At 39.2% G+C, this 27,326-nt stretch overlaps 1 long non-coding RNA gene across 9 annotated transcripts in view; it reads right to left on the reverse strand.

Annotated features, from left to right (window-relative positions):
- The window catches only part of LOC112980264 (uncharacterized), a 490,489-nt gene that overhangs the window by 428,082 nt on the left and 35,081 nt on the right, over positions 1–27,326 (reverse strand). For 5 of the 9 annotated variants that reach the window (XR_010386267.1, XR_010386268.1, XR_010386266.1 and 2 more), the window contains one exon: positions 9,935–10,149. This is a non-coding gene — a long non-coding RNA (uncharacterized LOC112980264). Of the gene's footprint in view, positions 1–901; positions 2,331–4,037; positions 4,561–9,934; positions 10,150–27,326 lie in introns of those variants that run through there. The other 4 variants (XR_010386274.1, XR_010386272.1, XR_010386271.1 and 1 more) reach the window with 4 other exon arrangements.

Genomic DNA, 27,326 nt, shown 5'->3' on the forward strand with positions numbered 1-27,326 from the left:
CCTCACCTCTTGACCAAATACTCAAGAAGGGAAAAAGGGTAGCTGAAGTAGTGTGTCATGAAGTGGCTATCTATATAGCAGATTCAAAAAGGAATTAGCCAAATTCTTTAGTAGTAAATACATTCAGTGAGATTACCTATATTATTTGAAACAAGGCCTATAAGAAGTGCCTCCACTCAGAATAGCTAGCCAGCAAAACAGAGAAAACCCTGACTTCACAGCAGGGCTGAGAGAAGGGACTAAACTGCAGTCTGAAGAAGACTTGCGTGGGCTGGGATCCAAGGCTCTGTTCTGCCCTAAAGGGTAGAGACGAGCCTGTATGAGAGGAAGGGAAATAAGAAGTCACAGGGGCTCACTGGGGATATTAAAAATATATGGAAGTAGTCCATTGCGACTGCTTAGCCGGCTTGGTAATGCAGTTACAGTGAGCTTTGCGCTTACCTGAAATTTGCCAAGGGGTCAGCGTATGAGATTTTCTGCAAGGATTCTATAAACCGATAAGGGCTCTTACTGAAAACTTTTACAGAAGAACCATTTACATTGCTTCTTCGAAAAGAGCAAACAGTTTACCAAAATAAGTACCACTGGATAATACACAGCACTTCTGAAGATCTAGCGTGACAAAACAGTGATTCACCTATTAAAACATCAATGATGTGTGAAACAGTAAGATTGTAATCCTGTTTCAAGTGAAGATGTTAGTGCAATTTTAACCAAGAAGCTGACAACAAAGCTTTCATAATAAAGACTAAAAAACAAAATTGCTTAATTGTTTTTACAATGTATGCATGTACTGAGATTTATTTTGACTGAAAAGAAAATGTTCAGTGCATAAGTGTCCTACTAGTTGCTAGAATTCAAAAAAAACAAAAAACAAAACCAAAAAAACTTTGAACTCGCTTTTCATAAAATAACTAAACAAAAGGACAACAGCTTTCTTTTCCAAGCAGGATAATGTTAAATGTATTTCTTTTGCAGGGAGACCATTTGGCACAGTATTTGATTATCCTATTACTAATTAGTTTGCAGGAGGATTATACTGTACATAAAACAGACTGATCTAGCTGCTATTATAATCTAGAGTATAACTGCACAGAAGAATTAAAGGCAAGAAAATTACACTTATTTTTCAGTGAAGTACATGCTACCTGAAATTCCCTGAGCTCCAGAAAACACTATTGCAAACTACAGATCATTATACAAGCTCTTTCTTACTTACTCAGAAAATTATACCATTATGTCATTAAAAAGGCTATTTATATTCATGTGTCAGATCATGGACATGCCCTCTCTATCACCAGCAGTGCATGTTTAAGATGAAGAGCACAGTTTCAATTACAGTCAAATTAATTCACGATCAAACTTCAGATTTCTTTTCCATCAATTTTGTAGTCTCCTACAATAGTCTCCTACAGAGGACAATGCATGTAAGAATGAAGTCTTCAGGAAGCAAAGGAAGGGAAATGAAAAAATAATGAAATGAAAACAAAAGTTTGTCTCATAACTCTAAGATGCAGAATTGTCACTGTTTGATACAGTGACATTATTAAACCTATTGTTGTTAAACGTCCACAAGAGAAGAGCACAGCAGAAGATTGTTTTCGTCAATGCTGTTTTTCCTCAGTGACAGTCTGCAGCTTCTAAGGATGCAGCTGTTGAAGTACTTTCTCAATTTAGTACGCATACTAGATTTACAGATGTAACACCATTCTCACAATGACCTTTATGGAACAGCAAGAAGAAACTCCAGAGGCCTTTTTCAAATTGCTATAAAGCAGATCAGAAAAATCTTGGAGGGGGAAGTTACCATGTTCTAAAACTCTGGACAGATTTTTCTGAATTATTTAATTTACATTTGGAATTGAAAACAGCTGAACTGAAAGCAATGAACAAAGTTCATTTTGATAACACTAGAGATCTAACTCAATCTGTTTCAAACTCCCAAGCACAAAAAGTAACGCTGAGCTACACTGCCAAAGTGTGGCTGCAGCTTTAAAGCCGTGAGTATCCCATTGGAAGGGCCCAAACATGCCAGGACTGCATGTACCAAGGGCTCAGAGCCAAACAGCTAAAATTTACAAGGATTTCAGAAGCTGAAAGTCCAACCGTCCATTCTGCTGCCGTCTAAACTCGGGAAACACTTGAGCTTTTTAACATGAGAGATCTCCATAGGCAAGAAGACCAAGGGGCAGTACCGGGGCTGGCTGGAGCAAGGTGCTGCTCTCGTGGCGGCCCAGGCCAGCCTCCTCGCCATGGGTCTCACAAAACAGAGTTTCAGAACACCACGATCGTCGAATGGGGCACCCCCACGCACGCGGACATCTAGTTTGCTGCAAGAATGAACAACTCACTGAAGTCAATGATTAACACAGATCTATTTTAATTTTAAAAAAGTAACGTGCTTGGATCTAGGACTGTTGTGCGGTAACAGGTTCTGACTATCACTCGCACAGGCAGGAGTGGTTTACCTTTTCATTACTGCCTGCGGATATCCTAATCCCCAGCCACTCACGCCTCCCCCGCTAGGGATTCACCCGCTCCCGCAGGGCGCAGCCCAGGCACCGCTGGGAAAGCGGGGAGGTAGGTCCGGGCCGAAGACAGCCAAGCTTCCTCGCATAGGTCAGGTGCTGACAGAGCAAACAATGTCAGCAGATTTGCTTCTGCACACTTCCAGCCCTCTTCCTTCTCCCAGCTGGAGGTTTTTACCTCCTCAGTTATGCAAATACTGAATCATTTGCTTATGCAGCCAGGTTTTAAGAGTGGAGGAACAATAATATTTGTTTTCTGGTTTTGTTCTCCTGAGTTGATTGTGATTGTGCTTGCAAAGCAGAACTGGATCCAACACAAAGTATGACCCAATGCAAAGCTCATTTGTACAACTGTGGTTATACAGTTCGACTTTTCTCCTGATACCCTTTTTTATTCTACTTTTCTGTTCTTCATTCTTATATTAAAAATTTAGCAACCAAACCAAATATAAGTCAGTAACCAACCAACAGATGTAAACAAGGTATGATCATTCTCCTCTTTTTACAAAATAACTTCCAATTAGCTTTACACCACTTCATTTAAGTACCAATTTCAAACCTCGCCTTCCAAAGGTGTAATAGTTTGCCACACTGTGAAACAGGGAAGATTTTTAAAGTTGCAAATATCATAAAACTATTTAAAAATTTACAGAGAAAAAACCTGCTAGTGACTCCAATACTAACTGAAAACATGTTCCACCTGTACTCTGAAGCTTATAAAAATTAATATTTCTTAGATTTGGTGATGCACATTAGCTTGCATTTCACTGATGGTGATTAATTCTAATGTCCAAAATCCAAATGTGGTTATTTCAAATTCAGAACACTCATACTGAGAATATTTCAATTATATATACAAATATTTGGGATAGGATTCCAAATTTTTCAATTGGTTTACTCAGCATATAATTAAAATGCAAAGTAGGAGAAGCAGTCTGCAGAACATATGTACTTCTGTAACAAAAATATTGCTATATTTTTTCTTTATGAGGTGATAAAAGAAATAAGCTAACACCTGTATGACAAATTTGTACTAGTTCTGTAAAACAAATAAGCTGTCCAGCACGCTGGACAAAGCTGTGGCTATTGCCTTCCAGAAGAGTAGAAGCACCCTTTCCAGTTGTGCTACTCCTGCTTCCTCCACCCACGTGCAACACGGCTGACTGCAGGCGGAAGGTGAGTGTAGTGGTGCTAAGCTGCAGACTATTGTACATTGAGGTGTTAGTGATCCACATATCAGCTGACCTGAGTAGCTAAAGCTGTGCTGAGCTGCACTGCACATTTTACTTGGCCTTCAGCACTGTGCTGTGCTGCACATATCCCTTGATGGAGAATGAACTTAGCCAGCTGACCACAAAGAAAGAGCCCGTGGAGACGGCACTGGCACCAGCAATGACACTATCGGCATGTCCTTGTCTTTATCTTGAAGTGAAGCAACATGTTTACATATAAACATCCTCTTAGAAATTCTATAAAAACTCTGAAGACCGCAATACTGGCAAACCTCACCATTGACAGGAAGTCTGCGCAGCGTGCCACCCTCTGACCACACGTCTGTCCAATGCTGCATCATCTCAGGGTTCCCAGCATCAGAAGGGACGTAAGATTTTATAACTTGCTATCGTCTCTTCTGGGATATTAAAAAAATAGTAAATTTTGAGAGTGTTTGTGCCTTTCTTCTTTGGCCTCAAAAAGCACCAACACCTCTTGGTGCAAAGCAGTAAGTAGAATCTGAGCCCATAAGAAGGATGAGCTGAATTTCAAAAACGGCACTTTGTTGATTTTCTCAGTATGATTCCATACTTTTTTGAAATGATACTTCAGCTTTCAAGGGAAGATAATAAATTACAAGTTCATTGAGGGAGAAAGTAAGTACCTTGAAGTTTGAATCCTCACGCTGAAAGTTGCATGAAAAGCGGAACTTGTGAAGCCCACTCTTGTGTGGCTGCGGGCATTCTCTGACTCCAGCCAGGTATTAATATGCCGCCCTGTTAGACTGGCTTCATCTTCATCCCAACGTTTTAGCACCAATCTGAAACGAACATATTCTCTTCTCAAGAAGCTGGCATTCTGAATATAGGTATTGTTTTAAACCTGAATCTTCTTTTTTCAGATAAGATATTTTATTTGGGCAATTTTAAATGCCCAGATTGAAGGAGGCTCCCTTTTTTTCTTCCCCTGTAAAACACACCTTTTCCATGAAGTACAGGCAAGAGCAGATCTTCGCTGACTTCTTTTAAATCTCTTCAAAGAATCAATTAAACTACAAGGTATTCAGAAATATCATCCCAATTTTATTTTATTGAGATGATCTCAGGATGTATTCCTGCTCAAAAATTAATTTCAGCACCAGCTTTTGAAATCATTGCATTTGTTTCAGTAGGGTGTGATCTGAATTGTGACGCTTCAGCATAAGGTCCTGAAGAAAATTTTGAAACTAGCCTTATGTATTTAAAAGCGACTTCTGCTATTGCTTACAGGAACCATATCAAACTTTTCTTTCTCCATCTGGAAGGGAAAAAGCTGGATCCAAACAAGTTGTTTTGTTAAGCTCCTTTAGTGGAACAAAACTTAGCACATGCAATATTTCACTGTACTTGGCGACTAGGATGATTTTTTTTTTCCTTCCCAAGAAAGTTAAGGCCAATTAATCTGTTACAGGTGTGACTGCTAGCAGATGATTTTGCCACTACGGATTCATACATCTGCAGGGCTTAGAATTATTCTTAAGAAAACTTCTGTGTTGAGAGTAAAGACGTATACTGACAAAGACGACTTCTTTTTTCCAAAGCATGCTGCCACCATGCGTAGACATCAGACACAAGAGAAGTGAGAGGAAAAAGATGCAGCTTTCTAAAATTTACCACTTTCCCTTTGGCTCCACAATGAGATTCGCAAGCCCATCTGAATCTAAAGCAGCTTTAACAAATACCTGAGATAAAGGAAAAGTCCCATTTATAACAACTAAGTTTGGTTTATGGCACCATCAGACTATTAAATAATAGCTCTGAACTATTTAACAGTAAATGAAAAAGCAACTATATAATATTCTACATGGAAAACCACTATAATTCAGCATTATTATATAAAGAGAAAACCATGTCCAAAATGTCTAACAGTTCCTCATAAATTGTCCATATCCAAGAGTTTAATAATCCCTGCATAAAGAAAGTAGAAAGTGTCTCAAGACAAACAAAGTATAACATGAAAGTATGAATCTATTTCCTATTATCTATAGGAACCCAAAAACATTTTGATCTCCAAATGACCTAAAATTGTCAAGATTTCCTTGTTAAGAATAAGAATTATACTGGCTTTTCACAGGGAAAATGTACTTTTTATACACATCATTGTCAGTCATTACTGCTGCCCACGGCAGAATTTCTTACAATGACCAACCATGGAGTAAAATGGAGTAGAGGCAGATTCTTAACTCAGTTATGCCTAACACATCACCTTTTGACCTTGAAACATGAAAACCATTCCCTAAGGAAGATGAATTAGGCCACTGACCACATCTTTCTTAAGAAAGAGAAGAAAAGAATCAAGCACAACGGTATAAATAAAAAACTAAGGCTCAGATGTGAAACTTCTTTTTAAAATCCAGTTTCATTGTAGTCTTTAAGGAGAGTGACGGTAAAAGGTTTCACAGGTAAAGTGGTTCAGAATGTTCTGAGCTTGGTGAGCCTGGTGAAGCTTAGCAGCATGCTGCTAAATAGCCATGAAAGTAAATCTTGTTTGGGGTCTGGAGTCAAATATTTTACCATCTAAATCCAAAGTATTTTTCAAAAACTAAAAATTTTTCCCTGCATAGCAAACATTCTTTTTACTGGAAGGGCTGATATGTTACACATTATATTTTTCAGTGTAAAACTTAAACATGCAAAAGATGTAGCTTAGGCCTACAAACAACAGATGTATTAGCTGTAACAGATGTAACAACAAGCACATTAACACCTGCTTTGTTGACAATCCCCGGGTTTCAACACTTAAAAAGGTGCTCTACACCAAAATATTGATGTAGCCCAAGCTCAGGATATTTTATGTGTACAGTAGATAAACACAAATATCTCCAAGTATATGTAACTATATTCTAACAGTTTATATGAAAGTATGGAACTCCAGACAGACCAGTTTGACCAGTAGAATGAATCTACCTTTCCACATAAGTGCAACACTGCGTCAGCTGGCCAAGGTCTCCCTCCGTCACTGGTAATAGTAATATCTCAAGTTCCTTTAGAGAGAACAAATTTGGGCTCTCAACACTCAGTGTGTTTCCAAAACAGCTGGACTAGAAGCATCGTTAATACTTTAATTGTACTGTATTCCAATGCAGAGAGAGTATTTTATAACCTCAGCTCATGACATCCCACCTTATCTACCACTTGAAAGAATGACGAGTGCAAATCACAGTGCCCTTTAGTGACACTAATTATGATACTTTATGCTCCTAGAACTGACACAGTAATACCACAAAAGGAGTTAAAAATACAAATTATACAGTATTATACAGCCACTCCAAATCCATAATGAATTTTTTTAATGAGTTTTTTTACAACTCTAAAGACTTGAATAAAGCCAATACAGACAAAAGATCCATCCACGGTTTGCATTTATGCTTGCAGATACACTTCTCTCTGTACTGAAAAGAATCTCTTCATCAGTCACACATCTTTTAGGGATACATGACAAATAATTCAAGTTCAGGATTTTTTTGGAGATATGCTTTGTTTTGCTTTGTTTTTTGGCTTTTATTTGGCTTTTATTGGCTTTTATTTTTTTAAGTTCAGATCAACCTTTCTGCCTCATAAACAGAGAAGGAGTTGGTGTTATCTAAGAACAAGGACAGCAACATAATGAACCCACTTTAACAATTTACAACTGAATTATGTTGTGGTTTTATTACACACACAAGCGCACACACAAATGAATTCAAGCATGAAAATGGCACCTATATAATAAACTAGAGATGCAGAAAACAAATCTATAGTGTGCTTATGCAACCTGTTATGTATACAACTGCACCGTTTCCTCTCTTACTTCATTTCTGAAACCTCTTTTTTAAACTCCATAAAACCTTTAAGCATCTTCAAAAGCTTAAAGCTTTTAAAAAATAAAAACAATTCACCAGAAGCAATTAACTTAATTTTCTACAGCATCTTTGGGTTCAAACTGGTCATGATTCAGGCCTATGAACTGCATTCCAGATACTGGAATACACATTTTTAAAGTCTGATTTTTTCCCACGGCTTCCCAAAGCTAGCAGCTAGTTTTGTATTACGGAAAAAAGTTCTTTTCTTCCAGTTAGAATACATTGGTTTCTAAACCACTCTTATTCATTCCTACCACACAAAAAGGGACCTTGAGAAATTCAGTCCATTTCTTGGTCCTAAAGCAGAAACAACCGAACTTCTACGTATTTCTGACAACTGCATTTCTGGGCTTCCAGAAATTACAACTATAAAACTTTACTGAGCAGTTCAGCCCATTGCTTCATTATCCTTGCAATTAGAACATTTTTCCTAACATGTAGTCTAAACCTTCTTGGTGCAGTTCAGGTCCATTACATGTTCTACCAGGCACTGCCCATATAGGGAATGGAGATCTTTCTCTTTGCAGCACCTTTTTTATGTTTGAAAATTTATCATGTTTCTAACTACTCTGAGCTTCCATTTGCTTTTTTTTTTTTTTTTTTTTTTAAACTAAACAACTGCAGTTCATTTACTTTTAACTAGCAGACCAAGTGTTCTAGATCTCTGATCTCATTCACTTGAGGACATCAGGGGGTTGGGGAGAAATCAGTCTACAACCTTCCCGAAGCTCAGCCACAGTAACCAGTTAAAGCTTAACAATGCTGAGTAGTTCTGAAAACTTATGGCTATAGCATTGTTCATTCATCCTAAAACCATATTTGTTAAATATGCCTTCTCTCACTCAGTTTATTTCTAACTAGGTTGCTATTAGGTGGATAAATGAGTAAACACTGTTCTTATTTATTACTCAAATCCCTAGCACTCTCACCTGAACAATTCCTTTCACATGTTTCGGTGTTTTATTATTGCTGCTCTCAATATCAAGAGCTGATTTTAAATACCTGTTCATTTGTTCCATGTTTTCCTATTTTGTTACTTCATTGGCTTCTTGATTAGACTGGTCAGTCCCTAAAAAATACCTTTCTTGCTATACAAAAGTTGACCTATGTTCTGTAGGATCCAAACATTTTATTTCACAATACCTAGTTAAAAATTAATTTCTGGGCCTTCTGCCCTCCTTTTTTCCACAGAACAGAATGATTATTCTGGCATTATTATAATCCAGCACATTTCTGAGTCCGTTGAAATTATCTGTAATCTCTGATGGATCTCATAGAGAAAGTGCAATTGATTACAATGCGCCCACTCAGTTAAGTAGCTGCAGAAGCCTACCTACCCATCCAGCCTTAGTGCTAGGAAAGCCACATCTGTAAACCCCCACTCCTCTTCTAGGATGCCCTCCTATTCTTTTCAATATGCCTTTCTAACAAGGACCATCTGGTGTCCTTGGGTAACTGGACATCTCTTTTGCGGCTTTACCTTTCTTACTAGTTTCTTTAACACACCTTTGCCTCATACATGAGCAGAAAGGCCAACCTGTCTCACGTGGTCTGTTCAAGCTCGCAGAAAGACAACTAAAAAAACAAAACCAACCAAGCATTTAACTGTAGTGTGTAACAAATACCCTATCCACAAATGCACAGACTATAATCATAGTTTGTGAGATCAGGCTGGATCTCCGGTCTAATTATTTCCATATGCATTTCAAATCCTCTCTACTGAGACCCTACACAGAGGTGCCAGTTATTATAACTTCTGGTGGAAACAACGGTCTACGAGCAATTAGTCTAAAACCCCATCAGCATATTTCATCTATACAGATAAGAAAAACATCCATCAGATGGTAACAACTAGCCACTTTATTATGGGGCTGACTTTGACTCAGTCACTACAGAGACAGAAAGCTTCAGAATTCCTTTATTCTTTCTGAATCAGAAGTGTTCCAAGGAGCAGTTCTTTTTTTTCCACCTTCCTCCACTGAACATATTCAGGAATCCTCATTCATCAACAGAATTATTTTTGTATAACTTGGCACAGCTGGAAAAAATGATTGCACCACGTTTCATGCCGATAAAGATTTTAAATTACAATCGAACTTGGGGTAACATAATTATCCAAAGTGCAGAGAAACATATCCAGCTTAGGAACATGCAAGATTTACACACATGAAAGCAATAAACAAAACAGGATCTGACAGGCATAATTTAAACAATATGCAGATTCTGACCTATAAAAAGGGCTACAAAAGCTTTTTAGAATTCATTTTTGTTAATCAATGAAATTCCAAATACAAAGCCTTGAATTGTAACTCACCCACGGCACAGATGGCACAAGAAGTGTCAAAATAAGCAACTCTATCGCATTCCTCCAGAGACTGATGACATCTAGTCACATGATTTATCTGCTGCTGCGGGGATGTGGTAAGCTCTCTCCCAAGACTCCTGTCCTGGGGCAAATATGCAGCTCAGTGTTTGCCTCATAGCAAGCAGGTGTTTGAGCAACTTGTTAAGTTTTCCTTGAAGAGCACTCTGTAAAAACAAAAAGGTTAGGCAAAGAAATGGTAAACACTGTGAAATAAAAGGAAGTTAATTATGCTAGGTGAAAGGCCACAAGTCTTGTTTAAGCACCTGCAAGAACAGCCGCAAATATGCTGACATTTATAAAACAGTCTCCTGGGAATTTATTGAAGATGTCAAAACTTTAGGCAGGCTGCCTTTCTTTTTCTCCCCTCTAAACCATCTGTGGATAACGTGTGGAGGGGGGATGATCTGACAAAGCATGAAACAACAAATTGCTAGTCTTTTAGCCTCTTATAACAAATATGAAAACAAAGATCAAAGCCATCATCTAGACTGGGCTGATTGTTTGGTTTTCTAAAGAACAGCCCAAAGCTAGCATAAGAAAATATTCAGCGTTCTAAACAATCAGTATCAACAAAGCATAAACAAGAGCGTGTTTATCTCATACCTACCACAGAATCGTCTTGGGTCCCTTTCCTGTTTAAACCTTTAGCCAGCTGGACATTCAATTTATTGAAAGCATGTTTTCATTTACTGAGAACATGAGATTATTCCTAAAGATTGGAAATTTATTTTGAAGCAAACACCATGGAGAGAACACAAACTGAGATGTATATGAAACGAGGCAAATGGAAGAGCAAATGTGCACTCACATAACACATTGCACATTTGAGAGAGAGAGAGAAGCCAACTTTTGGGGTTCTTCTGACCAGAAACTATTTTTATTACAACATATGATACATGCACACTGATGTAAAGTCTTACGTATATTTAATCTTTAAATATAGGCATCTGCATTTAAAGCTGACACTTAAAAATTAGGCTTTCATAAAATTGAAATCCCATTACTTTTTTGTTATAAGTGCACAACAGGTATTTCTCATAATTCTGTACAAATTAGCATCTCATATGACCACAGATATTTCTATGCCACTCCCCTAAGAGAAAGAATCACAGAACAGTTGAGGTTGGAAGGGCCAGCCCCTGGAGATCCTCTTGGCCAGCCCCCTGCTCAAGCAAGGTCACCTGGAGCATGTTGCCCAGGACCCTGTCCAGACGGCTTTTGAGTATCTCCAAGGATGGAGACTCCACAACTTCTTCTGGGCAATGTGTCCCAGCGCTCTGTCACCCTCACAGTAAAAAAAGCTTTTCTTTATGTTCAGACAGCACTTCCTGAGTTTCACTTTGTGCCTGTTGCCTCTCGTCCTATCACTAGGCACAACTGAAGAGAGTCCAGCTCCATCCTCTTTATGCCCTCCGTCCCATCTGATGTTTATACACAGTGATAAGATGCCCCTGAGCCTCCTCTTCTCCAGGCTGAACAGTCCCAGCTCTCTCAGCCTGTCCTGGTATGAGAGATGCTCCAGTCCTTTGATCATCTTTGTGGCCCTGTGCTGGACTTGCTCCAGTAGCTCCATGTCTCTCTCATACTGGGGAGCCCAGAACTGGACCCAGCACTCCGGACATGCCTCAGCAGGGCTGAGCAGAGGGAAGGATCACCTCCCTTCACCTGCTGGTAACGCTCTTCCTCAGGAAGCCCAGGATACCATTGGCCTTCTTGGCCGCAAGGGCACATTGCTGGCTCATGGTCAACTTGTTGGCCACCAGGACTCCCAGGTCCTTCTCTGCAGAGCTGCCCTCCAGCAGGCCAGCCCCCAGCCTGTACTGGTGCACGGGATTATTCCTCCCCAGGTGCAAGACCCTGCACTTCCCTTTATTGAACTGCATGAGGTTCCCCCTCTGCCCATCTCTCCAGCCCTTGGAAGTCCCTCTGAATGGCAGCACAGCTCTCGGGTGTAGCAGCCACTCCTCCCAGTTTTGTATCATCAGCAAACTTGCTGAGGGAGCACTCTGTCCCATCATCCAGGTCACTGATGACTAAGTTGAACAGTACTGGCCCCAGTTTTGACCCCTGGGGGAAACCACTATTGACTGGCCTCCAACTGGACTCAGTGTTGCTGATCACAACCATTTGAGCCTGACAGTTCGGTTGGTTTTTGATCCATCTCACTGTCTGTTTACCTATCTCATTCTTCATCATTTTTTCTGTGCGGGTGTTACGGGAGACAGCAGTGAAGCCTTGCTAAAGTGAAGATAAAAAATATCCACTGCTCTCCTCTCATCAGTGAGCATGTTACCTCATCGTAGAAGGCTATCAGGTTGGTTAAGCATGATTTCCCCTTCATAAATCCATGCTGACTACTTCCAATCACCTTCTTATCCTTAATATGTTTGTAAATGTTTTTCAAGATTATTTGCTCTAATAATCCTCAGTAAAATATCAGTAGAATTGTACTGAGAATTACAGAGCATCTGTGCTCAGCTGCTGGTTGAAGGAGTGTTTCCTAGCTCATCTCATCCTGCCCTGAGCATATAAAATTGGGATCGAGTTAAATGTCTTTGTATTCCTGAACAGATCTGGTCGGAGAACTGATAAGTCCGGGTATGGGAGGTCTCCTTCTGAAGTGATCTTTGGCATTCCTGGTATGTTGGATCACTCAGCATTCCAATAATGGTGGTGTTGCCTTCTAGTCTAGAAATAAAAGCATTTTACATAGGTCACATCCCACCACTAAGTCTTTTTTATTTCGGGGAATCATGTTTGTGAATGGTTTGTAGAAAGAAATTGAGAAAGGTCTGTTTTAATACATGTTCCTGACTTTGGCTCTGAATAGGTTCTTCAGGTTTTTAGCAGATCTCCAGATCTCTGGAGAAAAGTGTGAATATTAATACAGTGTTTAGATTGTCCTTTTCTTTTTTTTTTTTTTTTTGAAATCTCATAAAAATTACAGAAAAATGAATAATTGCAGGTAGAAGACAATTATTGTGCCAACTAGCAACCATTGTTGTTGGTGACAGATCACTTCATTTTACTATTCCTCCATTTCTCCTTTACACTGTATTTCAAAGTACTCATCAAGGGTGAACTGTAGCTATTCTGCTGACAGAGGAATAAGTTTAACCAATCACCCTTTCATTTTCTTTTTCTTCAAAATTTGGTACAGTAGATACCGCGTTAAATTTGTTAATGGTATCTTAAGTGCATACAATTTGTATTTCCATTGCTTTAATCCTTTTCGTTAGGCAAATGATATAGGAAATCTTGCAGCTCCATATCAAAAAGAAATCTGACCGAACAATCTGTGACACTCCTAATGTTTGCTGTGGGAATGTAGACAGTTTAAATCTGCAATATGTGGTTAGAATTCTGAAGTAAAAAATAAGAACACTTTATTTATATGTTTATGCTGTAATTCTGATGAGCATCTTTGCTCATGTTGTCAAAATGTCTTCTAAATACTGAATCGATAAAGGCTTCTATTGATATTTCATGCTTCCTATTTCTGTTGGGAAAGAGTTTGGGAAGGCTGGAAGATCTTTGCTCTATCAATAACATAACTGAGGTCCAAGATTAATATAATATGCCTGCAACTGCTACTATAGCTTTGATCCCTTATTTTTTCTCATATGGTGGGGTTTGACCACAACACATAAGCGGTTACTGCAACACAAAAATAAGAACTGTACTAGCCAGTCTCCAGATCTTTAATCTTTGTCTGTTTCACTCTGAGACCAATCTGTAGGGAGTAACAGCAGGGAGAGAAGCTGCATTTTGTGCTGTTATTTTTACACTGCACTGTGGATGTGTGCATGGCACTTTCCAAAGAGGACTGAAGATGTTGTCTTTGCCCTAAGCTGCGTAAGACTCAAGAAGTTCAGATGAGATGAAGGCAAGCCAACACCCAAGTGAGACTTTTTGCTGGAGGCAGACGAACATGGGAGGGTTTTCTAGGAAAACACGAAAGAAAACTGATTTCACTAGTGTTGATCTCATAAGGCTTTGTTGTCATTTCTATGAAGAACTGTGCTAACGCGCTTAAGGTGGGTAGAAGACACAGGATCGGGAACCATGTTTAACAGTCATTGACACTTCCCTAGACTGGCCTTACCAGGAGACTTCTCTTAACTGAAAATGGTGATGCTGGGTAAGATCACCCACCATCCTGTTTGTCTCATCCAGTCTTCCACACAATGGGTAAGCACCCACTTGTCTTGACAGAATCTGGCTCTTCATGCACAGAAAATGTCATATGTGGCTTCAGATCTGAATGACCTTAAAAACTCAGTTCACTGAGAAAATACCTCGATTTCTGGGTTCTGGATCCATCTCCTGTGACCTTAGAGCTCCTGCTCTTGTAATAGCCTAGACTCCCAGCCAACTTCCAAGAAGTTTTCCACGGGCATGTTGTCTTTTGAGGATGGAGTCCCATGGAGGTGGACCTCTTCGCAGAAGGTCTGACTCAAATAGGCTTGTAAGGCAGGACTTCCCTTTGGAAAAGCTACCTCAAACAAGCAGTATGAGTTCTGGTCCTCAATAATTCTTTTCTACAAAATTATCGAGTTGTGGGGCAACATCAATTAATAGAAGAAAAGCAAGTGTAATGCCTCTAATTAAGAAGGAACAAGAGTGTTTCATGCAATTACACGTCCAGGTAAAGAGCAGAGGAATAGAATTGATATGATAGTTAAAGAAGTGCAAGGTCAATTTTGCTGTGCATTCTGAACTATTCCACTGGAAGCACTGAAGGAGAAATACCTGGGTGTATTAGCAGATCACAGGATGACCTGTGCCACTAGGAGGGTGGAAACATGGGAAAAACGAATGCAATTCTAGAATGTGCCATTGAAGAGAAAGGAAAAAATACATGCTATTAATGCAAGACCCTGCCAGAATGCTGCATTACAGTTCTGGTAATTCATTTTCAAGAAAGAATTAAAACTGCAGCTAGTCGAGAGGAGCCTGCTAAGCTGATCAAGGAATTGTCTATATCCTTGTTTTCTCTCTGTGTCCTTAGCACACACAGATGAGATATAAACAGGCCATAGATTTAAAAAGTTGCAAGTTAGAACAGCCTTTCAACAGAAGCAGCTGAAAACACACCTAGTCTTAGGATAATGCTTAATGAGCTTATTAGTTTATATAGTGTGAGGATATGGAACTGGATTTGATGAGCCTTTTGGTCCTATATACATAATGAATGTGTACTTTCTGCGATTTCTTTTGGTATTTCAAAATATCAGAGCTATTTAACTTAAATACATATTAAGAAACGAAAGTTCTTAGACCTGTGAATCATGAAGTGTTAGAGCTCTAAATCATAAAAGCATATAGATACTTAATTAGTAGCATTCAAGTAATTAACAAAGTATAAGCACTGAATTACTTTGGCTATCTCCCATTTTGTGTGTGCTTTAACATCTAGCATAAATGTATTTTCTGATATCATTAGTTGCTTTGTGGCCTCAAATAATACAGCTTGCCTGTTTAGATATTTTAAGTATATTATGGAAATGCATATATCTGAATAATTATGATACTGTTATCTTGCCTCTTATAGAAAGCGGAGGTGATTGATGGACATAGAAAATACATTTATTGGGATCTTAAGTAAACAAAAGCAAACAAACAAAAAACCCCAAACAAATTTAAAAGGTTCTGCTTTCATTAACTCCTGAAATAAATATTCTCTAAGTGTCAGAATAGGCAGTGTAAAAAGAGAATGCAGAATATGTGATACTGATATGTAAAAGAAGAAAAGGGCATTTCTAACTTCCTTTGTGTGTCAAGAGTGTGACCTTTTGAATGTGAACTGAAACAAATTGCCAATCACAGCTTCTGATTTTCACTGATCTCACTTGAAAAACATTATTGCAAATTGTGTCACAGTCAAAGTGCTTTTCCCAGTGAATTATTCATGAAAATCACTTCATCAGATAGAGCACCTGCTGAGAAGGTTTTGCTTTGCATATTAACATAGAGGCAACAAGCCTTGCAATTGAACCATCAATATCAAAATTCATTTTGCTTAGATAATCTCTTATAGTGCACCACATTGAAGGTAATGACAAATATGTGTTTGCATTTTGGGGGGTATTTTAAAATTTTAATTAAAACTGGAAAAGGTCATATCCTGAAATCATGGACAATTGTGGTGGGCGATTTGCTGAGATCTAACTATTAATGAACTTTGCCCTTTATCTTGGTCAGTACATCTAGGGCTCTAACTTGTATCTCATTATTTTATAGATATCACTTCATTTCTTCTCAGAAAGCTGTGTGTATAAAAGAGTGAATGTGGCTGACAGTATTTTGTCTGATGTTGAGGCTGCTTTATACCCTGTTACTCTGATGTACCAGTCTGGTCCTGGTAGTTCTTTTATGCAAGCGGAATGCAGATAAAATTCTCTAATACTATGAAAATAAAGATTTTATATGAATAGATTTTTGATAACTTTTTTGTTCTGTTTCTTACAGTTGTAGTCAATTTCCAACATACCTTTCATCCAGAAGTTGTATAACCATCCTTTTTATAATCATTAACTGAATAATTTTAATTCTTAAAAAAGAATATTATTTGGAAAAATCCTATCATCTTTCTTCTGCTTTTTTTGTTATTCCTTCTTTGGGTGGTGCTGATACCCAGCTCTGTCCTTGTCAAGTATTTAGCAAGATACCTGCCTCAGTTTTCTTCTGTAGCAAGATGATGTTTTACACTCACTTTTCTAAAAGGCTTATAACCAGTAACCTCTGTAGAGAATACTAATTAATGTTAGTATCCTTTCTTCTCTAATAAGTCTGTAAGACAAATTTTTCAGGCTAAAAATAGTTTGTAAAACCTTTCTGTTGTTACACAATGTCTTACAACATGTGCTTTTCTTTGGCTGCCAGTCAAAGAAAAGAAGAAAAAAAAAAGAAGAAAAGAAACTGCCCCTCCCTGGCAGTCCCTTCATGGCTCTGTGGCATGGTTTGGTGGCCCATCAGATGTGCCAAGTCAGCATTTGTGATGCTCTGGAGTAAAGCGTACCACTGGAATGACCTGGATTAAAAAACTAAAACCAAAAAATCCCTCCCCCTACAAAGGTACTCCTTAATTTATTTTAGTGCTCTGGATCACTTCCATGATTGACTGGGGGTTGTGTTGTAAACCAGTGGTATTGGAGCAACCTGAGGAAGCAGTGAACTGGTTTAGAAGTGAGGATGGCTAAGGGATGTCTAAAGCCACCTTCACTATTGAAGAAAACGCACTGCGAACCAATGTCATCATTCATGTCTAGCCTTCTTAGGGTTATTAGACAAGGCCTGGATCCTCATACCTTGGTATAGAGCATAATTCTGGTGATACGTAAACAGTCTTTTGTTAATGAATTGTGTTAAGTAATGCTTTTTTATTTAAGCATGTAATTATTAATATGTAAATTATAAATGCAGTTTGCTTAATGGCAAAGCATGATTTGTTTATGTATTACATTGTGTTTGGACTGCAGGTAAATATAGAATGTCAAATTAAGTCAAACCTAAAAACTAAAAACCAGCTAAAAGGTTACAGTTATCACAGTCACAAGTAGCGATATAGCCATAATTATGCCCTAAAAATTGATTAAAGATCATATTTATTTAACTTGACAGTTATGCAACCTTAACTTCAGTCGTGCAACAAAATAGTTTCTTGTTGGTTTAATAAGATTAAGAATAAACCCTAGCTACAGGAGTTACTTGTCTTTGAGTGTAGTAGATGGCTGATTTGAGTATACTTCGTTTGTCTTTTACTTATTTTTTTTCGTTTTGTTTCGAACTACAGTAGATGGCCTCAACTGGGTTAGGGGAAAAAAAGTAGAAATAATTGAACTAACAGGAATTGATATTGGTTGGGAAGCAAGCGTCTTGCAAATTCTGCTATGGTATTAATAAAAGTAAGCTTGATTTGCCTAATCTCTTCCTGCCTGTTGGGTAATAGGAAGTGATTATCTTGTGGGGAGGATGCTTTTAGTATTTAGCATGTAGCAGCATAGAACCTTTGTTTGTTACTCCTTGTGCTTTCAGTATGCCACACATTTGGTTTATAATCTTACATTCTCTTTTGCACAGGCTCACTAGCAAGGAGGAAACTCACACTGCTAATACAATCTCACCTTCCCCCCATTCCAGTCCTTGAAACAAGGCATGTTTGTCCATGGAGGACAGTGGCTTTCTTGCTGTGCTGCTGGCTTGCACCAGTTGAAAGGTTACTCCAGCTGTGTAAAGAGCCACTTCATTTCCTGATGCCACGAACATGTAGCACAGCTAATAAGGGACCAAGGTGGACAGGGCTGTAAGTTCTCTCTTATGTTCTGAGCTCCTGGGTTGGTGAAGCACTAATTAGCAGTCAAACCTCAGTGTCTGCTGCAAGAGATCTGTGGGGTTCTTTTATTTTATTTTTTTTAATTTATTGATGCACAAAATCAGGCTGTATCTAGCAAAAACCCTGGAAGATTTGGAGAGAAGCAGGATCCAGAAAGATTAAAACTTTGGGTCTGTGCATGGGTTATTGAAAGACTGAAGCAATTCTTTCCTGTAGACTTCCATGTGGAAGGAATTCAGTACAGAAATTACCTTTTGTTTGTGAATGCTGCTTTCTGCCTTTTCTTTTGTCTTTATTTTTTTTACTGGTAAGACTAGCCATCAGGAATCCCAGACCCGGAGACCAGAGAGAAGGTCTGGAGAAAGGAAGACTCTCTCTCATGGTGGAGGAGGATCAGGTTAAGGATCACTTAAGCAAACTGGACATACACAAGTCGATGGGCCTTGATGGATACAAGTGGGTGTGAATCCACGAGTGTGGTGGGAGGTGATGTCCTTGCAAGGCCACTCTTAATCATCCTTGAAAGGTCATGGCGACCAGGAGAGGTGCCTGAGGACTGGAAGAAAGCAAATGTCACTCCAACCTTCAAAAAGGGAAAGAAGGAGGACCCAGTCAGCCTCACCTTGATCCCTGGAAAGCTAATGGAGCAGCTAATCCTGAATACCATTTCCAAGCACTTGAAGGACAAGAAGGTGATCAGGAGTAGTCAACATGGATTCACAGAGGGGAAATCATGCTTAACCAACCTGATAGCCTTCTACGATAGAACGACTGGCTGGATACAGACGGGAGAGCAGTGGATGTTGTCTACCTCGACTTCAGTAAAGCTTTTGGCACTGTCTCTCATAACATCCTCATGGACAGGCTGAAGAAGTGCGGGCTAGTTGAGTGGACTGTGAGGTAGATTGAGAACTGGCTGACTGGCAGAGCTCAGAGGGTTGTGATTAGTGGCGCGGAGTCTAGTTGGAGGCCAGTCAATAGTGGTTTCCACCAGGGGTCAAAACTGGGGCCAGTACTGTTCAACTTATTCATCAGTGACCTGGATGATGGGACAGAGTGCTCCCTCAGCAAGTTTGCTGATGATACAAAACTGGGAGGAGTGGCTGCTACACCTGAGAGCTGTGCTGCCATTCAGAGGGACTTCCAAGGGCTGGAGAGATGGGCAGAGGGGGAACCTCATGCAGTTCAATAAAGGGAAGTGCAGGGTCTTGCACCTGGGGAGGAATAATCCCGTGCACCAGTACAGGCTGGGGGCTGGCCTGCTGGAGGGCAGCTCTGCAGAGAAGGACCTGGGAGTCCTGGTGGCCAACAAGTTGACCATGAGCCAGCAATGTGCCCTTGCGGCCAAGAAGGCCAATGGTATCCTGGGCTTCCTGAGGAAGAGCGTTACCAGCAGGTGAAGGGAGGTGATCCTTCCCTCTGCTCAGCCCTGCTGAGGCATGTCCGGAGTGCTGGGTCCAGTTCTGGGCTCCCCAGTATGAGAGAGACATGGAGCTACTGGAGCAAGTCCAGCACAGGGCCACAAAGATGATCAAAGGACTGGAGCATCTCTCATACCAGGACAGACTGAGAGAGCTGGGACTGTTCAGCCTGGAGTAGAGGAGGCTCAGGGGCATCTTATCACTGTGTATAAACATCAGATGGGGTGGAGGAGTAAAGAAGATGGAGCCAGACTCTCCTCAGTGGTGCCCAGTGATAGGACGAGAGGCCATGGGCACAAACTGAAATACAGAAAACCCCATATAAGCCTAAGAAAAAAAACTTTTCACTTGTGAGGGTGATCAAACACCGGGACAGGTTTGCCAGGACAGGCTGTGGAGTCTCCAACCCTGGAGATATTCAGAACCTGACTGGGCACAGTCCTGAGCAACCTGCTCAGTGACCCTGCTCTGAGCCAGGGGCTGGCCAAGAGGATCTCCAGGGGCTGGCCCTTCCAACCTCAGCTGTTCTCTGATTCTGTGCCCCCCACCCCCACACTTAGATGAGCTATTGAGAGTACAGGAGTGATTTGGGAAGGAGAACATTGTTGTTGTTATTTAAAGAAAAAAGAAAAGGTAGGAAAAAAAATCCTGGTCTCGTTTCAACTCTATTTATGCTGTAGGGGTAGTGTGCATCTGCACTTCATTACACTGCACAGCAAACAAACATCCTAACACTAAAGCATTTCATATTCCTAATGTAATGACACACAATTACTTAAAACAAGCACATGATACCAGTAAGTAATAAGAGAATTTAGTGATATTTCACTTAACAAATAATTTCCATACTGTAGGTGGACTGTCAGTACAATCTTAAGATTATGTTCTCAGTTGCTTGTATATTTGCCAAACTTTAATCACTTGGGCTTAGGTTTTTCATGCTGGTTGCATGCCTCAGGCAAAATATATAACATACTTTTCAGCCAAAATTGTTCAGCTGTCTCCAAAATCAGGTCAGGCAAAAATATGTCCCCTGGAAGCAGAGAATTCAAATTTGGCAAGAAATGTCCTTTTCTTAGGGATTTGTTCTTTTCATCTCAGCAAAAAACTACACAGATTCAAGTAAAGGACAACTGCTCAGTTTCACGTTAAAATATCTGCAATATTATCCTTGTTTCCCAACTCCTGGTGCTGTTCATACTTTTTTTTTTTAATCATTCTCAGTTAGTGACCCTGTGTGAGCTCAGGGTTAAGGGGTTAAATAGGGCTGTTTGTATAACTGTAGTGCATGGCTATATAGGGCCAAAGGCAGATACACGCTAGAGTCCAATCTCCCCTGCTAATGCCCAGAAAGCATCACATATCCCTGCTCCTAACAAACGCACAGAAATTCATTCAAAGGAAAACAGAAGCAGCAAATTAAAACAAAGACATCAATCGGTGAGTTCAGGCAATAACAAGGGGATGAAAAAAGACACTAGAAGAGGTGCAGAAAAGACCAGAGATCTCAGAAAGTGTGGTACAGTTCTGCCAAAGAAATTAGAATTTTTTTGACTTGTAACAGGCTTGACAGAGTATTTGAAAACAGCATTGAATACAGTAGAATCATCATGAACTATGTGGAAAAGCTGAGTAAAGCATGATTCCTTAGATTTCCTAAACACAGGTGTTAAATGAAATATCATATAGAAAACTGGAAACAAAATATATGTAAGTTGTGAAGTTCATGGATGACAGGTCTTTTGAAGAAGATTGCACACAGCAGATGAAATCTTTCAGTTCAAGTCCCTAATAGCTTTCTGGAATCCAGGGTGAACGTTTCACAGGAAGGATCACTTTATCACGTCTGTTTCTCATATTCTTTCCTTAAGCTTCCCCCAGAGTTCACTACAAGGAACAAGAGGCTGAATTCACCAACCGCATACACTTCTCACTAGAATGGAGGAGCTCAGACTCTAAGCAGTAAATAGGGCAAGGGCTGGGACCAACAGGGCAGTACAGCTAGGATGGAAAGCCTGAAAGGTAAACCATACACACAGAAGAATGTGGGCAACTGCTGGAGAGATGGGCAATCAAAGATAGCAGTGGTATGCAGATATGATTAGCTTAACTATGGGGAAACCTGTAATAGCTGAAGAAAGTGTCAGACACAAATACAGAAAACAGAACTGAAAAGAAAACTGGATCCTGGTAAGGGATAGGGGAGAGGGAGGGAGGAAGACATCTGGTAAGAAATCAAGTGACAACCATAGCTTGCTAAGCCAAGAGCAAAAAGACTGAGAGAAGCTAGGACTAGAAACAGGGAAAACAAAATGGGCCAATGCAGCCAAATCCTTGGGAAAGAAACAAGGCAGTGAGTGCCCCGTTGCACACATTTCTGTCCCCTAGAAATGAACTGAAGATTCAAACAAAATGTACTGGGCAAAGTACCATCTATTTCTGGTATCTGCTAATACAAAAAAAATGACAATTTTTTCCATCAACCCAACTGGCAGAAGCCTGTTTGATTGATAAAATACTCGCTTATTCTAAACCTCCGTAATTCTTTTAAATGTTTTAACAAGATAGATCTCACTGCAGTAGCACACCAGGTGCACGTTAATTGACAGGGGGTCAGGAAAGAGGGATGTTATCAGCAGTATCCTCCTGGTTAAGGACATGCTTTGTCTAAGGATAGATGTAACGTCGGCTCAGTATTAGTTCCTAGACCATTCTAAGCCTATTCAACTGACATCTCTTAAGATGGGAATGAAAGAAGTTGTCAATACAGATTAAAAAATGGTGCAGCAACAGTTTCTTCAAACACACAACTGTGTGTATTCCACTGTAGAGAGCAAACCGTTTGTCAGTAATTTAATTTGCACAGGTGGGTCAGATGGAGTGGTCAGTTTACTGGAATACTACTCTAGTAAACATGGTAGTGCCTCCCCCCCCACCTTTGCTTGCCAAACTCTTTGTACCAGCTGTGCATGCTGTCTCCCTATTCAGCAGAATAGCTGAATGATACAGGCTTATCCTACGTAAGGATGGTGTGCTTGTTTGTTCTGAATGCACATTATAGTAGACAACTCATGGAAAACTTTAATTTGAAAGCTGAGTTTTTCATGAACATCTTAAAAACAAAGAATAAAAGTGAAAACTTACATAACAGCTGCTATGATTAATCTAAGCACAGCTTTTCATTTCTAGCCTGTTTCTTTTTACTTGGAGGGGGAAGGACAGAAGAATTAAAGCAAAAAATCATAGAGGTCAATGGAAGATAAATTAGCACAGCTGAAGATATGTTTGTACTAATAGGCTTTGAGATGTATGTGTTTTCTGATTAGAGTTTGCTTCGGAAAAGAAAATCAGAAGTAAGTTTAAAGCTTTAAAATGTGTGTGTGGATAATTATAGGCAAAAATTAAAAAGACAATACTAAATACATATACAAACACACTGAATTTTTTTTATGAAAAGTGATTGGCACTGGACATTTTTGTAGCAAATGTGACCGATTGCCAACGATTCTGCTACAGTTATTACAAGCAATTAAATATTATGCCAAGTTCTCAAGGCACATAGCCTTATTAAGGATGATGGCAACACTGCAATTTTAACACTCGAATACTTGCACCTGACCCCTCAATTAACCTACTGCCCATAGCCTACATTAAAAAAAACCTCACACATGAACACCATATGCATCTGTACATTTCTTAATATACAGCAAATTAGTTCTGAATGGGCAGTTTTAAAGGTGGACACATGGCACATTTGTGTCTCTTGGTGAGAAATCAGTTTCTCTCATAGGCGCAGCTGAGCTACAAAATTAACAATTAACAAACATATCTCCAGCTTTATGTCCACACAGATAAAGAAAACAAGCTGAATTGTTTGCAGCTTTTATCTTTGTCTAGAAACCTTAAAAGAATGTTTTTAGAATAGAGCAGGTTTAATTCCCGTATTTTTCCAGATAAAATAGCAATCTCCACTTTAACAGAATTTATACTTAATTTATGCTGGTTTTGAGACTCTGCTTTAGACAAGTCTGTTAGGACAACTGAAAAGACCAATATGTGTTCAATAGTAAAGACAGGTCATCTTAGTCTAGGCAAAGCTTTTCTCGAAATTAATAAATACCCTGATCCGCAGAAGCTCTGAGTACAAAAAGATACTGTACTGCTTTGTATATTCTCGTACACCACAATACCTTTACCTCTACTGCAACAGCCAGAACTCCAAATGTAACTCCATATGTTAGGAAGAGCTTTTCTGAAATCAATTCTAATGGCTTTGAACATAACTGTAATCAGACTTTGTTAAAAACTTTTGGTATGTACTGTGCACACTATGGCTATGGGGCATGTGTAATTGAACATTATATAATAAAGCAAAATGGATCTTTGTGCTAGGCACTAGACTCCATGCCCTACTCTGACAGAATCAGCTCCAAAGAGGAGTAAGGTCTTTTTTGCAGTCATTTTTAAACAAAGTCCACCCACAATGTTAACACCTTAGCAGTTCAAAATGAATAATACGGGCATGCCCCTTCCTTCCCTCCCTCCCCCCGCCAAAACTAATAAGGCCACATAATGTAATTTCTTTTCCTGTTTTCTGCTCCCTTTGAAAGATATCTACATATGTTTTGCCTATACCTGAACAAGCAACAAGTCACCCAACTTCAGGGAGCACTGGGTGTGGGCCAAGGACAGGCGAAGCTATGGTTACCAGGCCCATGCCCAATTTTCCACCTGACTTACCACATACAATCCATGATGAGGTTTGTGAGAATCAAGCACATATCACGTGAAAGATGACTAAGTAATACAACCAAATACCGTCTCCGTTATGAAACGGACAATTGTACAAATTAGCAAAATAACAGAGCCAGCAAGAAGCAGTGAAATAACCTTAAGCAGGGAAGCGTACTTGTGCCTGTACTATTCAACATCTGTAGAAATGTATGACCAATCCATTTCATCACACAGGCACTTTTATCTGTATGGACAATTTCTGCACCACTGTCCAAACCAACAAATTTCATGCAAACAATTCATCACAGCACTCACTGAGTTCTCATTTCACATTAACTGAACTAAACATCAGTTAATCTCATTCACCTCCAGAATCACAAAGCTAAAAACTACTGAGTATAATTTTGAATGAAAGCTCCACCTATTCCACCAATTGCTGGAACCAGTTATACCAGTGACACTTGATCACACACACTTTCCTTTACAAAACATCAGGAGACAAAGCATAAGGTTAGTGCAAGGAAGCGCATAAATTTAAAATTAGCAGCTGAATGTAACACATCTCGCATAAGGAAGGTAAGCGCATACAAAGAAGCAATACACTGTGTTGAATTAAAGTTCTTGATGCATTACTAAATGACTCTAGGTAAATTAACGTTTACCTAACATAAACTTGTACTTGTTTGTCTGTCTGATAGGGGAATTCTGACATCAGCAGAGCAACTGCAATTAAAAGAGGATGTGCATATCCACTATAAGGATGCATCACAGCAGTTCAAGACATAGCCAACCTGGAGATATTTTATTTCTAAATAAAAGTCGACAGGATAAAATCTTATGCATAAATGAGTCTATTCTCATGATACAGACACATGTGGAAGTGAGGAAACAGATGAAAAATAACTGGTTTGTGTGCTCTTCAACAGGCTTTTGAACACAAGACTTAGGGCTGCAGATCGGGCCATAAGCTGAGCTCAGTTTTGGAAATCAGTGTAGCTATGGTGGAAGGCTACAAGAAGATGGTCTCATATTTATTATTTTAGTCCTCAAAGCCATGCCATTCCTGTATGAAGCCTTACCCCAGTACACCTCCTAATTTTATATCGAGATTTATAAAAAAGTTCTCTCATTTTGTGCCAGTCATTAATGAAAATGCAATCAGTCCAAGACCAGCCTCTTAATAACAGAGGGTACTAAAAAACACCCTCTAACTTGGTATTTCTAGTTCATTTGTCCTTTGCCATCTCTGCATTTGCTATTTCTTTACTCACCTAGTAATTATTCTTCTAAAAGATCTTTTCCAGTTAAAGGATTAACCTCCCCTGTGGCATTGTAATTCCCCACATCTCTCTAAAACTGATGCATCACTTCTAAAAACACCTTCTCTGTCTAGAAATATGGATTTTAAATAAAGAAGGTTAAATATTGTTTATTTTAAGGTGAGTAATGTGTATTATTTTAGATTCTACCTAAACAATTGGACAGAGATTTCTTTTCAAAAATTTGCTCAGGAAAGAAGAAAAAAAACTTCCATACTATTGAATTCAGATTAATAAAGTTCCAAATAATCATCCCTTCTACTCCTGTATCTATAATAAGGTAGAAGCATTTACTATTCCATGGTCATATGATACTACTTCTCACTTCAATGCAAGGATCCATTAGGTTTTTAATAAACCTCTCAAGTGTCAGTTTCTTGAGAACACTGGAACAACAGAATGCCAATTACAGCACATTAGTGTTCTGAGTTTTACTGCTTTCGTTATTTCCATTTCTAAACCCTCATTATCCTCCTTCCTGGAAGCTGAGGCAGAGTATTTCATTCCCAAGCCAATCTAGATTATCTTCAATCTCCATTTCAGCCTCACTACATGCAGCCCATTTTTTTCCTTACTCTTTTAAACTAAATGGCTGAAAAATACTTTGCTATTTGCTTTCATTCCTAACACAGTACACTTGACAATTAGCACCTCACCTCTAAATTTGAATTCTTTCATTGTTCATTGATTTCTTCCTCCCCACACCCACGTTCCCAATATTTGTTTGGACGTCAGTATTCTTCTGACGCATTCGGAGTCATTTCAAATTACCTTGCTTCAAAAAAATTTCCATCTGGAATTTTAAGTCTTCCTTCCATTTGATTATCTGGGCTCCACAGCATAGCTGTCTTCCTAAATCCTTAATTTCTCAGTGTTCGCCCTTTCGAAATCAAGAACATTAAAGACGTATTTCTGCTTACCAATCTAAGTCAAATCAAATGAATATAGGACTACAGGACCTAAAACTATTCTGCTTTTCCATGATATTCTCCTTATTCCCTAAAATCAAGTTAGTCATCTACAAAAAAATTAATTAATGAAGATATCGGTTAAATGTTAATCAGTATCTAAGTTCTAACATGACTACTAGCAATTTTTGCCCATATCTGGAAAGCTAAAATTTCCCATAATACTGGAGGGAATAGTGCTATTCTCTCCAATGTAGCGAGATCTGGCAAATCTGGCCCAACAGATTTACAGTTTCCAAAAACTACCCCATGAAAACCTCCTCACTATCTCTTCCTAGACTCTACTGAATGCACGGTGCCACATTATGACCATACATTTTAGCTTTATTTCTATTTTCCTCAAAAATCATCCTACATGTCTGTCATTATTTCTGTTTGTTAACCTGTATTCAAGCAATTCAGGCTCCTCTATCTTGTTATTAGACCACCTGTATTACCACACAAACACTTCAGTAGTGCTCTGCTGACCACAACCGATTAACAATACAATCCGTTCTTAGTGAAATTACTTATCTATTACTATTATAAATACTTGTAATTTCCCTTTCCCTTGCTGTTTCTCCT

This window comes from Dromaius novaehollandiae, chromosome Z, assembly GCF_036370855.1.
Source record: "Dromaius novaehollandiae isolate bDroNov1 chromosome Z, bDroNov1.hap1, whole genome shotgun sequence".
Taxonomy (NCBI): domain Eukaryota; kingdom Metazoa; phylum Chordata; class Aves; order Casuariiformes; family Dromaiidae; genus Dromaius; species Dromaius novaehollandiae.